The sequence below is a fragment of the Monodon monoceros genome, unplaced genomic scaffold (assembly GCF_005190385.1).
Source record: "Monodon monoceros isolate NGI ecotype Baffin Bay Population unplaced genomic scaffold, NGI_Narwhal_1 Super_Scaffold_9, whole genome shotgun sequence".
Taxonomy (NCBI): domain Eukaryota; kingdom Metazoa; phylum Chordata; class Mammalia; order Artiodactyla; family Monodontidae; genus Monodon; species Monodon monoceros.
Window position 1 is genome coordinate 23,262,780 of NW_021703786.1, and position 17,346 is coordinate 23,280,125.

The following is a 17,346-nucleotide window of genomic DNA, read 5'->3' on the forward strand; positions in this document are numbered from 1 at the left end:
GCAAAGAAAATGAACTGGAAGCACCTGGAGGACAGGGACAGCTGATGAACTTCCAAACGTCTCAATAAACTAACTGACAGGGGAAAGGGAAAAAAAGAGAGAACTTAACACTATCAAAAGACACTGGTCAATAGATATGAGGATGAAGAGATACCAAACCTGACACAGAAAACCAGTCTTGGAAGATTCAGTTTGATACCAAAAGTGATCTACAGCAGGAAGAATTTCCCCATTGTTCTGTTTTGTTCTTACTTAAGTAATATTCTGTGCATTTCTTCCCTTTCTTTCTTCAAGAGCTTCAGAAAATCCTCAGAAGAGCTTTGACTTGGAGGGAAGGTGAATCATATGGATGTAGAAACAAATTCTTGACCTGTTTCTTTCTCCATCATACCCATAATGCCTCAAAGTTTCTGGCACACAGCCAACTCTCAACAAAAATTAGTTGAGTGAATATTTTTTGACTACATGTCATTTCACTTTGACCAAAACTGCAAAACATCCTATATATTTATTCTACCTAAAAGCCTAATAATCTTTCCTACTTCTTTTCCAGAAGCATTCTAAAACCATAATCTCTAATACACAAACGATACACTTGGCGAAAGCTATTTCTCCAGTCCTCTCACACGATGACATTCTACCCGCTCTTCAAACCTCCAACAAGGTCCAGCCCCCTCAGCCCCACCAAACCCCTGCACTTTCTCTTCCCCCTCCTCTGTCCAGCCCTCGAGTGCCTTGGCAGTTGTCTCAATTACCACCATCATCTGAACTGAATCAGTTTGTTAATCTCCTTCCTCTCAGGCACAGCACCTTTCCTGGAGATAAATGTGCAGGCAAGTCAAGTTCACCCACAGTCCTCCATACACCCCCTACCCATCCCCATCCCAGCCTTCCCTGACACTCCCAGAGAGGCCCAGTGGGAAAAAAAAAAAAAGGCAAAAATCCCACCCTACCCCCATCACCTCAGGAGGCTGCTTGTTTTCCATAAGTTTAGACCAATCACCAACTTTTAGAAGAATTTCAAAGAATCCTGAAATGATTTAACGGTTGGGTAAGAGCTGATAGAAATGGCACTTTTGCTCTTTCAATACCTCCTAGGAGATAAGCTTCACTGTGTCACTGAGCTCTAAACCCACAAACCTAGACTCCTGGGAATTCCCTAGCAGTCTAGTGGTTAGGACTCTGTGCATTCACTGCCCAGGGCCCTGGTTCCATCCCTGGTCTGGTAACTAAGATCTCACAAGCTGTGCATCGAAAAAAAAAAAACCCACAAAAACCTAGATTCTGCAAACACTCCCTATCCCAGAGTTCAAGGATCATTTGCCCCTCCGTTTTTCCTTGTTGGTTTCCATATAAAAGTCACTCATTGTTTCCCTTCCAGCTTGCATCAGGCTCCTGAAAGGACTCCTTTAAATCCTTTGATGAAAACCATCAAAACATGCGAAAGGCTGGTTCTTTTCAATTCCTGTGCAGAGGAGCCCTGGTGTCAAGAGCTAGAACTTCAAACATGAATATGGCACCACCCCTGTCTTCATGGAGCCCACGCTTTTCCTCCAACTCTGAAAAAGTATGCCCTCCCTGGGAAGCGTCGATTAAGACGTAGTGACAAAGTACTTCACAGCTTTGGAGGAAGAGCGAGGGTGGAAACAGACTTTGCCCTTACATTGGCTGCCGTGTAACCATAACAACAGATGGTTTAAGTAACCATCAACCCACCTAGGGGCTAAGTTTTCCAAAAACCATTTTCAAAAGGGGAAAACTCCCCTGCACCGACTCCCGCGTCAGCCATGCATTCTGGGCAGCGTGCGAGGCGGAGCTGAAGCCGACGGTTCAGTCCATCCCCGGTCCCACCGCTTCATTCGTGTGCTCCCCGGCAGCACAACCTCCGCCGTCACACCCGAGCTCTGGGGCACGGCACCTGGCATTAGGCCTCAGCCCAATGTCACTTGTTAACCTTCCAAACCCCCGGCTTTCGGGACGCCGCCGCCTCAGGTCTAAGGCACGCAAACCACCTACTGCCACCCACAATTTCCAGGAGCTAGAGAAAAACAACCCGAGGCGCAGAGAGCCTCTAAAATATCCGCCTAAAAGTAACTGCGGTTCTTGACTTCCAGGCATTTCGCAACGTGAGCGCTGGGGGCGGCAGGAACCCGGGGCCCCATTCACAAAATTACAAGCTGTTTTCCCTTAGTTTGCTTGTGGACGGTCCTCCCCGGACGGGGCCGAACCCGGAGCCCGTGGACCGCAGGCTGCGGGGACCGGCCGGAGGGCACCTCCGGCGGGGTCAAGCCCAGACCGCCCCACACCGCCCCAAAGGAAAGAAGGGTGCGCCCGGGGGCGTCGCGGGTAGGCGCCCCTGTCAACTTAACCTAGACCGTGACAGCGGGGCGGGGCCCTGTGGGGGCCGGCCCCCCGCGCCCCGCCGCACCAACGGCCGCCGGCCCCCGACCGTACCCCGGAACCTGAGGAGCCTGAGCCTTCTCGGCGGGCGTTCCCCCCACCGCCCCACCCGGCCCCGGGAGCGCTCACCCCGGATCCACTGGCTGCCTCATTGTACTGCGCCGGCGCCCGTGCTCCACGGCCGCCGCAGCTCCCGCTACGGCTCGGGATCGGGCCACAGTCCTGCCGCCAGCCCGCCCCCGGGCCACCGGCCGCCCCGCCCCGCCGGCGGACCCGCCCCGCACCCGCGGCCGCCGCCGCCAACCAGAGGGCGGCGGGGGCGGAACAGGCCGCGCGCCAGGCCCGGCCAATCCAGCCCTCTACAAGTGCGCCGAGGAGCGGCCGCGGAAATGGCCGGGCGATTGGTCAGGTCTGTTAAAGGGGCCGCCGCCCATGGGGCTGGGGAGAGGGGCGGCGGCGGGGTTACCAGGGAGAGAGCCTGGTGTGGGAGAGGTAGGAGCTTCTCTTCTCTCCCAGCCTGGCAGCAGCGCTCTCCCCAGCGCTTTGCATATTAATTTCCTCTTCCTGCAGCCTAGCAACAAGTGGAGACAGAACCTACCTCTGTCAGAAGGAGAAACTGAGTCTCCGAGAACCAAGGGTTTCCCGCTTGACAAATTAACTCAGGTTTGGGTTTAGAGGGCAGTCAGGCAAATCTGTTCCCGTCCAATCCCAGAAATTGGCTTACAAAGACACATTCTCAACCTCACCCTGGAGGATCTTTTTAAACATATTTAATAGACATTCCGTGTGTCTGGAATGGGACTGGGGAAAGTATGCATTTTTCAACGCCCCTCCCCTGAGGCGATTCTGCTGTGGGTGGTACAAGAGCCACACTCAGGCACGTATTTCAAGTCGATCATTGTAATGAAATCCAAATTCAACTGACAAAAATAAAGAGAAACTTTATTTTTTTAATCCTCAAAATCAGTAATACGGTTGGGAGACTTGCTAGTTGGGCTGGACGTCGCCTACTGAGAAACTCAGAACAGTTGCCTGAGTGGGTCATGCTGAGATCTGAGTTTGAAGGGCCCTGGGCTGGGATGAAGCAACAAGCCAGTCTTGTTTTCTGACTGGTGAGACAATGCTTAAATACTTCAACGGCAAACACACCCTTCCTCGTTGCCATCACCAGGCCCAGTCATAACCCCAGGAGGGTGCCTTGCCCTTCTGGAGCTTGGTTCCAAAGACATCAAGCCCTGCCCACCCTCCCAGATACATTCCTGTCCCCATCCCTGTGTCCCAGACACACATCTGACCCAGAAGTCACTGCCTCGACTTGAAAGTCAGCCCCTTCCACCTAGACCCGTCCTACGAGGAGCAAACTGACTCCAAAGAACAACCGTTTTTGTCGTTGTTGTTGTTTTGCTGTGATATCTGATAGGTGCTGTGTTTGCCAGGAACAGCTCGACACACACATTCATCAGCCTCATCAGGATTAAGTCTCTGGGTTGCAGATATCACTGCCTGGGATCACCATTTGCTTCACTTGGCCTTCCCAAAGGAAGAAGAATTCTTGTCTTAAATGGAGAGGGTTCCGGTCGTGGATATCTGGAAATGTGCAACAAAGGCAGTTAGCACTAGAGAAACAGCCCAAAGCTTGTCTCGGCCACCTCTTAAAACCTCCACCTGGGCTGGGGGTGGGATGGGGAGTGAAGTGGGGTGCCTGGAGCTGCACCACCGCAAGGGTCCCCGGAAGCTGGCAGTGTGCATCTCAGAGTGCCCCCCAACCCTCCTTGCCTGGGCCAAGCCCTATATAAATATTAGATTAATTAATACAGTGTCAACCTTACCTGGAGGCCAATAAGATCTAGCACGAACCCTTAGAAGAAGACTTTCTTTCTGAAAAGTGAGGAATTTGGATGCTTTGAAAAATAAACATATAATAACATAATAATATTAACACGTCCTACCTTTAAGAGGTTTCTCTGGGCAAGACACTTCGTCAAGATCTTTGCACATATTAATTCATTGAAACCTTACAAGAACCCTGTGTGGTAGGTATGGTTGTTATTTTCTCCATTTTACGGATGCAGAAGCTGAAGCTCATGGAGGATTGGTAATGTGTCCAAGATCACAAGACTAGCTCAAGAGAGAGCCGCATTCATGACCTCCTACCTGCCTGCTCCAGTGCCTGCCTAAATGCCTGTCCTTGCTGCCGGAAACAGGATGGCTAACTTCAAAAGGCAAAAGAAGCAAATATCACTGATCTTCACCAAAAGACAGCTCAATATAGCAGCACTGCCTTGGAGTTTAAGTTCCATTGCTCTAACTTACCACCTGCTTGATCTTGAACAAGACATATCATTAAATCTTTTGAGCCTCTGAGTGCTTGTCTATAAAATGGGATAATAACAAATTCTGCCTCCTGGGGCTGGCATGAAAACCAAATCAAATAAATATACATAAATACATATGTACTTTGAACTTACAAATGAAAAGAGTGATTTTAGAGCTTGGAGTCTGTGACTCAGTATAGTGACCAATGACAAAGGCCAGGGATTGTGATGCTAAATTTAGATATCAAACAAGATTCCTTACTTTCTCCCCCAAATAGCTGATCTATAGGTACAATATGTACAAAGTGAACTAAATCTTTTCTACCTATAGAAGTCATAGAAATTCAAACCCAAGTTATTACTCTGGCATCTGCTTCCCTCCCCCCCAACCATCACCCAAGTCTCTCTCTCAACCCAGGCTCCAGCTTAAGCCTACAGGTTCCAGTATACTTGATTATTCCCAATTATGGCATTTCAAGTTAATTCTTATTTTCTCATGAAACTTAAACTGGAAAAAAAAAAAAAAAAGGCTGTACGATTTTTTACTTCCATTTTCTTTTTTTCGGCCACACTACCCAGCATGTGGGATCTTAGTTCCCCGACCAGGGATTAAACTTGTGCCCCCTGCGCTGGGAACATGGAGTCTTTACCACTGTACCACCAGGGAAGTCCCTGCTTCAATTTTTTGACATTGCATTGCACTCTTGGCAGGAGAAATGGTTATGAAGTACACAAAAACAAAAAGTTGATCCACTCATACATCTAAAAAAATAGGGTTAGGGGTCCATTGTGCCACAAGCTGCTCCTTTAACGAGCAATCACTGAGAGCTCAGTAAGTACCAGGTGTTGTGCTGAGTACTGGGGATGGAAATGAAGACAGTATTTGTAAAAAAAAAAAAAAAAAAAAAAGTGCATAAAGATGGCCTTTTAGCACTAGATCTAACAGAGAAAGACTGACAAATTGATAGACCATTATAGGCTTCCGCAAAGTTAAGCACAGGAGCTATGGCACACAGAATAGGCATTTATAATTGCTGGGGAACCCCATAGTGTTTTAGGGGTGACCAGATGAAGGCTACTAAGAAGAGAAACCAGGGCTTCCCTTGTGGCACAGTGGTTAAGAATCCACCTGCCAATGCAGGGGACACGGGTTCGAGCCCTGGTCCCAGAAGGTCCCACATGCTGTAGAGCAACTAAGCCCATGCACCACAACTACTGAGCTTGCCCTCTAGAGCCTGTGAGCCACAACTACTGGGCCCGCGTGCCACAATGACTAAAACCCACACGCCGAGAGCCTGTGCTTTGCAACAAGAGAAGCCACCGGAATGAGAAGCCCATGCACTGCAACAAAGACCCAACACAGCCAATAAGTAAATAAATAAATAAAATAAAATACATCTACTTAAAAAAAAAAAGAGGAGAAACCAGAGAGGTGATTTAAATAAAAAAACAACAAACAAACAAAAAATAACAAGTAAGTATGTTGTCACCAAGGAGAAGAGATTAGAGGTGGAGGGAGCAACATATGCCTTAGAAGGGTCAAGTTGGGAGAGATCTGAACAGTGCACCTTGGGATTTGGAAATTAGAAGTTTACTGAGGCCATTGACAAAAGCAGTGTAGGTGGGGCTGGAGATGCAGAGTCTCCCTAGAGTTGGGCTGAGGAGAAGAGCTAAGACACCAGAATGAAGAGGCCGGGCAGGAGAGGACAGGGTCGCCAGGAAGCCCACGGGGACAGGGGAGCTGCCCCTGGGGAGGAAGAGGGTTTGCTCTTCCACTTAAGCTGGTTGCAGACAAGAATGGGTGTGGGTGCAGATTCATTCATAGATGGAGGGCAGGAAGTTAAGGAAATTCCTGCTTGCTGGCTTCTATTATTTTAGCTCTAAAGTGAGAGGCGAAGTCATCTCTTGAGAGTGGGTGGGAGGTAGTAACAGGGGCTTTGAGGGAAACAGTGAAGAACTGGAAAAGCCACTGAGAGGAATGAAGGAGGGAGCTGCCAGATGGAGAGGGAGAATTCTGGGCAGCCCTGAGGGCCCATGCATTTGAAGCATTCCCAGGATCGGAGTTGGATGGATGGTTATGTGGAGCTCAGCAGCCGGGCCCGGGTGTGGAGAATCTAGAGTCAAGAATTTACAGGGTCAGGAACAGGAGAAATACAAAACAGTGCAGGTTACTGACAACAGGGGGGTTGAAGTGATGGATCACGTGTTCTAAGTTGGATGGAGATAGAAGGAAATCCAAGGGAGTGGGGAGCTGCCCCAGAGGAAATCTGTGGGGCAGGAGAGATGGGAAGAACCAGACTTTGTGTCGATTTGGAGTGGGATGGGTTAGGCGAGGTTTTCACAGACGAACTATTCTGAGTGATGACAAGGTCAGGTGCGGCCATACAGCTGGAGTTTCTAAAGACACTCGACTCCTGGATTTTCCCTCCTCTGGTTCCTTATGGAGAATGATCTGAGGCCGTGTGGCCTCCAGTGCTTCCTGTTCACTCTGCACCACCACTGGGCTTACTCTCTGAGATGACAGAGCTGGGAAGAGCATCCTTCTCTCGTTTGGCTTTCCTTCTAAAATAAAAACCTGGGAATTCCCTGGCGGTCCAGTGGTTAGGACTCAGCGCTTTCACTGCCAGGGCCTGGGTTTAATCCCTGGTCGGGGAACTAAGATCCCACAAGCCACACAGCATGGCCAAAAAAAAACCTGTTAATGAACAGAGGGACTCCCACCATCGTCATGGAGACATGAGCATTTGTGGGAAGGGATACTGGAGGAAAGTCTTCCAGGGCTTTAGGAATGCCTCACCCGGAGCTTCCCTGGTGGCGCAGTGGTTGAGAATCTGCCTGCCAATGCAGGGGACACGGGTTCGAGCCCTGGTCTGGGAAGATCCCACATGCCGCAGAGCAACTAGGCCCGTGAGCCACAACTACTGAGCCTGCGCGTCTGGAGCCTGTGCTCCGCAACAAGAGAGGCCGCGACAGTGAGAGGCCCGTGCACCGCGATGAAGAATGGCCCCTGCTCGCCACAACTAGAGAAAGCCCTTGCGCAGAAACGAAGACCCAACACAGCCAAAAATAAATAAATTTATAAAAAAAAAAAAAAAAAGAAATGCCTCACGCAGTGGGTTGATACACCTGTGAATAATTCCGGGCCATCAAGGAGCAGCCAACAGCCAGCTGATGTCGGTTATTTACTTTGCTAATTAGCATGTGAGACCCGAGGTTATTAAATATAAATGTCTCAAAGCTCTGTCATTCCGAGGGAGGGCCACTGGCAGAATGGTGGCTTCTAATTGATGTGGAGCAGAGCCAGAGTGAACTTCTAGGAAGAAAGACTGACATTTGCCTCCCTTTCCCTGCTGACTCTCTGCCTTGCCTCTCAGGGCGCTCCTGGTGCTCTCCACGCAGAGAATGAATCCACTGTACAGCAGTCACTCCCTCACTTTCCCTCTAACCTTGACATCACCCGCCATCCTCGCTGCCTTCCAGCCACCAGGCCCTCTACTCCACTTCGGCACAGGGGATTCAATCTCTGGTTTGCCCAGAATCACCCTGGAGCACAATTTTAACTCCAGGGATGGAGGGTCAGCAGTGTAGCCAACAGGTCCTGGCCCCAGCCCTGCACCATGTCTCCTTAAGTAGCAGAAGTGGGAGGGCTCAGCTGGCCTTTTTTTTTTTTTTTTTTTTTGGCCACTCAGCTTGTGGAATCTCAGCTCCCCAACCAGGGATTGAACCTAGGCCACAGCAGTGAAAGCCTGGAATCCTAACCACTAGACCACCAGGAAACTCCCTCAGCTGGCCTTTTAATGACATATACATCCACCTAAACATATGGAAGGTTGTTTGTTTGTTTTAATCTTGAAAACATGATTTACATACCCTGATATAGAGTAGCTAGAAGTCAGTGGGAAATGTCCACTCCCAATCAGGTGGTTAAACAGAATTAGAGATGGAAAGCGTGAAATTGCTAGCCTTAGCCATGTCCACGTGGTTACAGTACTCAGCACCTATGCGATTCAGAAGACAAAGATGGTCTATATTTGGGTGAGAGCTTAGGCAAAGAAAATGTTTGAATCTGTTTTGGGCAGGGTTCCCCAAATGCAGAACTTGAGACAAAGCTCACACGTGAATACATTGCTGGGGAATGTGAGCCCAGGGAGCATACCTGAGGCTCAGGAACCAAAGCAAGGATAGAGGCAGAGGCGTTTGATAATGCGTTATTGGGGTGACCATGTTCCAGGCTGCTCGATTTGGAGAGACTGAGAAGCCCTAAGAAAAACATCTCAGGACCCACCTTCTAGGATGGGGGAGAGAGAGGGAGACTTTTATCCAATGGTTTCTGCCCCCATTGGTGAAAAGCTCTGCACGGGGGCCTGCACCCTGCTTCCAGGATGCACTGGCCTGGCACTGAGTGGGCATCAACTGAGATGCCCTGCGTGGGGTGTGAGGTACCGGCTGTAAGCCAGAGGCAAGACACTGTCAGACTGTACCTGCTGGAAGCTGGTAGGAGCAGTCACAGAATTGACCACTCCAGCAGTGGCTGAAGATCTCCAGTGGGACCCAGAGGTTTCTGATAGAAAGTCCATTTTCAAAAAGAGGAATGTTGCACTGTCCAAAAAAACCTGCCATCTTAAGTTTGGCTTTAGGGATATAAGATTTCAAATGTCTTTTAAAATTGTTATAATGTTCTCTTTAGGGAAGCAGCATTAGTCTAGTGACTTTGGGGTCATTTGGACATGGGTTCAGGTTTTGCCTCTGTCATTTCTGAGCCATGTGACTTTGGATAAGATACTGAACTTCCCTGAACTCCTGTTTCCTCATCTGTAAATTGGAGATATCCACATCATATGTTGTTGTAAAGATTAAGTGTGTGCATAAATGCTTAGTATAGCATCTTTATATAATAGGTGCCCAATTAATGGAAGCTGTTGTTTTTTTACTCTAGGGAAAATTCCTGGCCATGGAGTGTAATGCATACAGGAAGACAATCGGGTGATATGCTTAAGCTTCAAAAATAGAAGTGAAAGAAGCTATCACATGGCTGCAGGCAACCAAAAATGTCTAATACTTTAAAACAACTGAACAGCTTTTATCTACAGTGACTACATATCTTGGAGTTTCCAGGAAAGCATCAATTTCAAATGTTCTCTCATGTTGTCCCAGTACAAAAACTCCTATTTGAGAGGCAGTCACCTTGAGCTTGGACCAGAAAAACAGCATTATAGATATATCCCATCAGGAAGGGGGAACATCAGCCCTCTAGTTTCCTTTGCTCCCCACGCTCCTGGAGTGCAAGCAACACAGCTCTTCTTTCCAAGAAGGTTCTTCTTCCCACAGCTCAGCTGAGGGGCCCCAGCTCTGTTTGCACAGGTGAGCTAATTAACAGCCACTGCCTTTCAGAAGAACCAGAAGCACAATGACTGCCACACAGCAGAGGAGAAACCAAAATCCACAGGTGGAGGGCTCCTTCCCCACCCGCCAACCCCCCAGCACCCCTCTCTCCCACTGCGCCTGCGTGATCCACCACAGCAGGAAATGGTTTGGGTTTTTCCATGATGAAAGTGATAGAAGCTCAGTGTAGAGTATGAAGAAAACACAGAAACCTAGAAGAAGGAAGAAAAAAAACACCACACATTTTCTTATCACCTATTAACAATTGTCAACATTTTGTTTGTATTTCCTCCTGTTCTTTTTTAAAGCATAGTTTGTTTTACATAGCTGTCATTTTACACTAGATACAATTTTGTATCCTTTATTTAAAAGTTAACATGGTAACATAACAAGTAGCAGTACAGGATAAGGGAAAGAAGGGCTTGGCTTGGGGTCAGAAGAGTCTGAGTATTAATCTCGGCTCTGCCACTTATTCACTATATGACTTTGGGCATATGATTGGTCTTTTCTGAGCCTCAGGTTTGTCATCTGCATAATGAAGATGACAGACACATCCATTCTCTGCCACTAGTTTTCTGTGTGGTCCTAGACTATAAGACCTAAACCATGGTCTAGATTGTAAGTTCTATGAGCACAAAGCCCTTCTGACTAAACCCCTAGAGCCTGGATTTGGTGGACTAAAGATGGCTACAAACTCTTCTTGGTCATTCCCGCCATCCAGAGGTAGAGTTTATTCCTCCACTTCCTGGAATCTTGGGCTGGCCTCGTATGGTAGCCAGCCTCCAAGATGGTCCCAGTGATCCTCACTTCCTGGTGGTTCATGCCCTTTCATAGTCTCCTCCCACTGTGAACCAGGGCTTGTCTGTGTGATAAAAAGAGTATGGCAGAAGTGATGAGGTCTGACATCTGAGGATACTCAGATCATCATCAGTATAATGAGGATACTCAAGCAGCCTGTGGAGAGGCCTGTGTACAGAAGGACTGAGTCCTCCTGCTAACAGAAAGCCCCAGTTTTCCAGCTATATGACTGAGCCACCTTGGAGCTGAGCCCTCCAGTCCCAATCAAGCCTTCAGATGAGTACAGCTCTGGATGACATTTTGACTGCAATCTCATGTGATGACCCAAGCCAGGACATCCCACAAAGCTTCTGCATGACTGCTGACTAATCCAGAAGCTGTGAGAGAGGAATATTTATCATCATTTTAAACCACTAAGTTTTGGGATTATTTGTTATGCAGCGTAGATAACCAATACACTCTAGGACTGAATTTGATCCACAGAATGCAGCAGAATTGGGATTCTGAGACTTCTGAGCTCAGGCCTTAAGAAGACTGAGAGGACTGACAGCTTCCACTTCCTGGCTCTTGGAAATCAGTCACCTGCTTTGAGAAGACCAAGCCACTTGGAGAAGCCAGAAAGAAGAGAACAGAAAAAAAGAAGAAGAAGCGGTGGGGGGGGGGGGGGGGGGGGGAGGGGGAAGAGGAGGAGAAGGAGAAAAAAAGAACTGAGGGACGCCGGATGAAATGCCCAGCTACTCTCCAAGCACCAACTATCACTGTGAATAAGCCTCTCAGAAGGTCCAGCTGAGTCTCACCCCAGATGACCACAGCCTCAGCCATCATCATACGGGGCAAAGAACCACACAGCTGTGCCCAGTCAACCCACAGAAATGGGAGAATAAAATGACTGTTGTTCTAGGCCTCTGGGTTTTGGGGTGATGTCCTGTGCAGCAATATGTAACCAAAACACTGGCCCAGCCTCTGGCACGTAACTGGCTCTTGAGAAATGTCTGGGGAAGACATGGACAACCCTTGTTGGGCTTCCATTGCCTCTTCTATAAAATCACAGAGCTCAGGCCATTCCACACCTTACCCACTGCGAGTCGCTATCTCTCTATTGTTTTGTGGCTGCTCACCTGGCTGCCTGCCGCACGGCCTCACTTTACTCTTGTAGGAAGACTCCAGTGTCAGTGGCATCGCTGTCCGTCACCCCCACGCTGGCTCCTCCTTCCTTCTTTCTGTGGCACACATACCCCGGGCCCTCACGATGCTCTCCTGGTGATTTCAATCATGGGGCTGTATAACTTGCCAAGAAGAGATTAGCACAGGCCCTTCACCTTACAGGCAGCACCGGCTCAATTCAGCCAGAGGAAACTGGAAACTCTCCTATCAGGTCCCTGGAGCACACTGGCAAAGAATGGAGCAAACACGGACATCACTTTCCATTGACCCTTCCTCAAAGGCCAAGTCCTACCATTGCCTTGGGCTAGAAAATGACTGACCTCTTTCACGGTATCCAGGGCCCCACTAAGCCTCCTCAAATAGACACCAAGTCTCTACTTCTGAGAACTAGCACTCAACTTCTGGTTTACTAGGTTCCCTGGTTTGCCACAGAGGCTCCGTGATTTCATTAGCAGTGCTTACAGCTATTTGGGGTGGTAGATCTCTATCACTGCCATAAAAAAAATAAAAAATTAAAAGGGCTGGAGAAATCAAGAAGTTAGCCTGAGGTCCAAAACAAACCCTGCTTACTGGTGGAATTGGCATTCCCTCCCTCCCATTTTTCCAATCACCTATCCCACCCTCCTACTCCTACCTTGACTCTCACGGCCCTCTGAGCAATCACAGTGTGACCAATTTAAATAATTATTCAGAAGAGCAATTGCCCCTTCCTGACTATAAGTCATCCCTCTATCATTGGCATCATCATTATAATTAGTAAGGCCTCTCATTAAGCTGTGAAGGCATCTGTCCCGGGCTTTAGAAAGTCACCCAGTTTCTGGAGACTGGGAGGGACCATGATGTTATTCATCCATCCAGATGGAAAATACTGATTGAACATCTACTGTCTCCTGGTGCTCGGAAAGGTGCACAAAATTCAGGAGCTTGCTGTCCAGGGCCGAACGCGTTCCTCTGCTTTGTGCAAGTTATGGTGAATGTCACATCCCCAGGCCCAGCTAATGCTATAGTTTTCGTACATTTCAGAGAAGAGGAGAAAACGCAGGGCTCTCGCTATTCTCCAGCCTTACCCAACTGCCTGCTTGGTCTCTCGTGAATGCCCGATCATCATCCCATGTTAAAAGTCCTCAAAAGGCAGGGACATATATCCACTACCAAACGTAAAACACATAGCTAGTGGGGAGCAGCCGCATAGCACAGGGAGATCAGCTCGGTGCTTTGTGACCACCTAGAGGGGTGGGATAGGGAGGGTGGGAGGGAGGGAGACGCAAGAGGGGGGAAATATGGGAACCTATGAATATGTATAACTGATTTACTTTGTTATAAAGCAGAAACTAACACACCATTGTAAAGCAATTATACTCCAATAAAGATGTAAAAAAAAAAAGTCCTCAAAAGGAGCTCTTGGTCTCTGCCCACCCCCATCATAGTCAATGGCACCATGGCCCACCCAGTCACTTGCTGGAGTCAAGAACATCCAGAACAATGAGTTGGGGCAGGGGGAGGGATAAATTGGGAGATTGGGATTAACATATACACACGACTATATATAAAATAGATAACTAATAAGGACCTACTGTATAGTACGGGGAAATCAATACTCTGTACTGACCTATATAGAAAAAGAATCTAAAAAAGAGTGGAGGGGGCTTCCCTGGTGGCACAGTGGTTAAGAATCGCCTGCCAATGCAGGGGACATGGGTTCGAGCCCTGGTCTGGGAAGATCTCACATACTGTGGAGCAACTAAGCCTGTGCACCACAACTACTGAGCCTGCGCTCTAGAGCCTGTGCTCTGCAACAAGAGAAGTCACCGCAATGAGAAGCCCACACACCGCAAAGAAGAGTGGCCCCCGCTCGCCACAACTAGAGAAAGCCTGCATGCAGCAGTGAAGACCCAACACAGCCATTAATTAATTAATTAATTAATTTTAAAAAATTATTAAAAAAAAAAAAAGAGTGGAGGGACTTCCCTGGTGGTGCAGTGGTTAAAAATCTGCCTGCCAATGCAGGGGACACGGGTTAGAGCCCTGGTCCGGGAAGATCCCACATGCCACAGAGCAACTAACCCCGTGCGCCACAACTACTGAGCCTGCACTCTAGAGCCCGCGAGCCACAACTACTGAGCCCGCCTGCCACAACTACTGAAGCCCGTGCTCCGCAACAAGAGAAGCCACCACAATGAGAAGCCCACGCACCACAACGAAGAGTAGCCCCCGCTCGCCGCAACTAGAGAAAGCCTGTGTGCAGTAACAAAGACCCACCACAGCCAAAAATAAAATAGATAAATTAATTAATTATATTAAAAAAGAGTGGATATATGTATATGTATAACTGATTCACTTTGTGAGTAACACTGTGTTAGTTTCTGCATGTTATAAATCAACTATACTCCAATAAAAATAATAATAAAAAAAAACAATGAATTATCTGGGATTTCATCCTTTCCAGCTCACATCCAATCCAACTTCTCAAGAGTTCTCCTCTTCCTCTCCCAGCATCCTCTTTAAGCTGTTCCCCCAGCGTCTTCCATCTCCACTGCTCCCCTGAAACTGCTCTTGTCAAATCATTGATGACCTCCACTCTGCCAAGCCCAGGAGTCATTCCTCTGACCTACTTGACCCTTACTTAACCCTTTTCAAAGCATCTATTGACCACCTCCCTACTCATCCAATCCTCGTTCCCTTAGTCCGGTCTCTCATATTCCCTCAAAGCCATGGTGGGATGGAGACAGCAAGCTTTGCCAACCAAGTCACGTTTCTTTCTTTTTTTTTAAATTTATTTATTTATTTATTTATTTACTTATTTTTCGCTGCATTGGGTCTTCAGTTTTGGGTCTTCGTTGCTGCGCCTGGACTTTCTCTAGTTGCGGTGTGCGGGGGCTACTCTTCATTGTGGTGCGTGGGCTTCTCATTGCAGTGGCTTCTCTTGTTGCAGAGCTTGAGCTCTAGGCACGTGGGCTTCAGTAGTTGTGGCACATGGGCTCAGTAGTTCTGGCTCATGGGCTTAGCTGCTCTGCGGCATGTGGGATCTTCCTGGACCAGGGCTCAAACCCATGTCCTGTATTTGCAGGCAGATTCTCAACCACTGCGCCACCAGGGAAGTCCCACGTCACATGTTTCTGATGGCCTGTTTCTTGTCCAACAGATCAGACTTCAGGCAGGACCTCGATGTGTCCATGGGTGCCGGGAAATGTCATAGTGGGGAGCTGGCCAGGGCAGGCCGTGGGATATCACCAAACAATGTCTCCATAAGCCTGTTCTCTTCGTCTTTTACACAGAGCTGGAAATGGAAAACCTAACATTTTTTTTCTTTTTTAATTAATTAATTTATTTTTGGCTGTGTTGGGTCTTCATTGCCGTGCGCGGGCTTTATCTAGTTGCGGCGAGCAGGGTCTACTACTCGGTGAGCAGGAGCTACTCTTCGTTGCGGTGCATGGGCTTCTCATTGTGGTGGCTTCTCTTGTGGAGCACGGGCTCTAGGCATGTGAGCTTCAGTAGTTGCGGCATGCAGGCTCAGCAGTTGTGGCGCATAGGCTTAGTTGCTCCACGGCATGTGGGATCTTCCTGGACCAGGGCTTGAACCCAGGTCCCCTGCATTGGCAGGCAGATTCTTAACCACTGCGCCACCAGGGATGTCCCAAACTTAACATGTTGATACAGGAGAGTGATAAGATTGCTGTATTCACCCCCTCCCAACCCCTATCTCAGTTTCCATTACTGCTGTTACAGTGTTGTTTGGGCAACAGAGGAAAGTTGATTAACCCAAAATAAAATGCCTGATAAGAATATTTGGCCCTCACGTGTGGATGGAGTTCCAGGGGGTGGTGTCAACGGTGGACAGCAATCCGTGAACGTGACAGCTGGGTCTAGCTGGTATCACTCAAGGCTCCCCTGAAGCTGTGATGGTATCTCAGTGACCTTTTCAAGAGCTTGGCTATAGCATTCATGTATCTGCTATAATTCTGGTTAACGTTTATGCTGACAGAGTGCCCAGGGAACAACATGGAACCTCCTTGCCTTTCCTCCCTTTTTGGAGATAAATCCCAACCTTTTTCATCAACATCCACCTCCTTCTTCTCAAACCTCTTCACTTTTACCAGGCTCTTCCTTTTCTTTCTTTCTTTCTTTTTTTTTTATTTTATTTGGCTGTACCATATAGCTTGCAAGATCTTAGTTCTCTGACCAGGGATCAAACCCGCACCCTCGGCAGTGAAAACTCGAAGTCCTAACCACTGGTCTGCCATGGAATTCCTCAGACTCTTCCTTCTCTAAAGATGAAATCGAGTCCTGTCACCTTGGAAACCCATTTCCTTTGGCCTTGGGTTGTAAATCAGAGTGGCCTAGGTCCCTCTGGTCCTGAGTATCTCCTTTGCGACACTTATCCAAAGGGGGATTCAAGTAATTATTAGCATCTCCTCTGCCCCTGGACGGTGAGCTCTAGGAGGGCTGGGTTGGGATCTTGTCTCTCTCTCCTTCTGCAAGACCAGGCCCATCACAGGTCCTCGGTAAACACTCATTGCTGAAGGAGTGACGTCCAGTAAGAGACAGTGAAGGGTCCTCCCTGGACCTGCTGGACCCGGGGAAACACCTCTCAGCTCTTCTCCGCACATGGCTCTTACAGACACGTGCTCTATTCAGCAGAATTCAGAAAGAATTCTGCCTCCAGCCTTGCTACCAGAAGGAAAGAAGGAAGAAAGTTCCTGCCTGCCAAGTTGGGATATTTTTAGACTAGAAGCCGCCGGGATGAGCTGGAGTTCTTGTCTCGCTCCACGGTGGTGTGGCGACCTCATTTCCTTCTCTGCCTCAGAAGTTTCGAACTAACGAGTCCCATCTCAAGAACAGAGCAACATCAGGAAAAAAAAAAAAAAAAAAAAAGAGGTGGAAACCCTCTAGTCTGGATACTTAGGATGGAGTTTCCAAAGCCTGGAGAAAAGTACAAAAATCCTTCCTATATATGGTGGGGGGCAGGGTGGTGGCTGCAAAGACTACATCTAACGTCCACTGAACTTAATAAAACTCTGCAGTCTTGCTATTTGCTTAACGGAGTGCACTCCGCCTGCCTTAAAAGATTTTATTTCCTAAATCACATGCAATATATAAGGATAGCTAGAAGTTCCTGTTTCTATGGCCAAGTCAGTGGGGAAAAAAGGGGAGAGGGAGTGCTAAATTTTGCTTTTTCTTAAAGACTTAAAAAAAAAGAATATCCAGGGTTTTTAATAAAATTTATATTTCTAATTACTCATATAGTAAAAGCTGAAGACATCTGACATTTACTAAGCACCTATTTCAT

At 48.0% G+C, this 17,346-nt stretch overlaps 1 protein-coding gene across 1 annotated transcript in view; it reads right to left on the reverse strand.

Annotated features, from left to right (window-relative positions):
• Positions 1-2,680, reverse strand: part of TEX2 (testis expressed 2) — a 107,010-nt gene extending 104,330 nt beyond the window's left edge. Inside the window, exon 1 of the mRNA XM_029211957.1 lies at positions 2,530-2,680. The gene's annotated coding sequence lies outside the window, so the exon portion shown is untranslated. The remainder of the gene's footprint in view (positions 1-2,529) is intronic.
• Between the last annotated feature and the right edge of the window lie 14,666 nt (positions 2,681-17,346).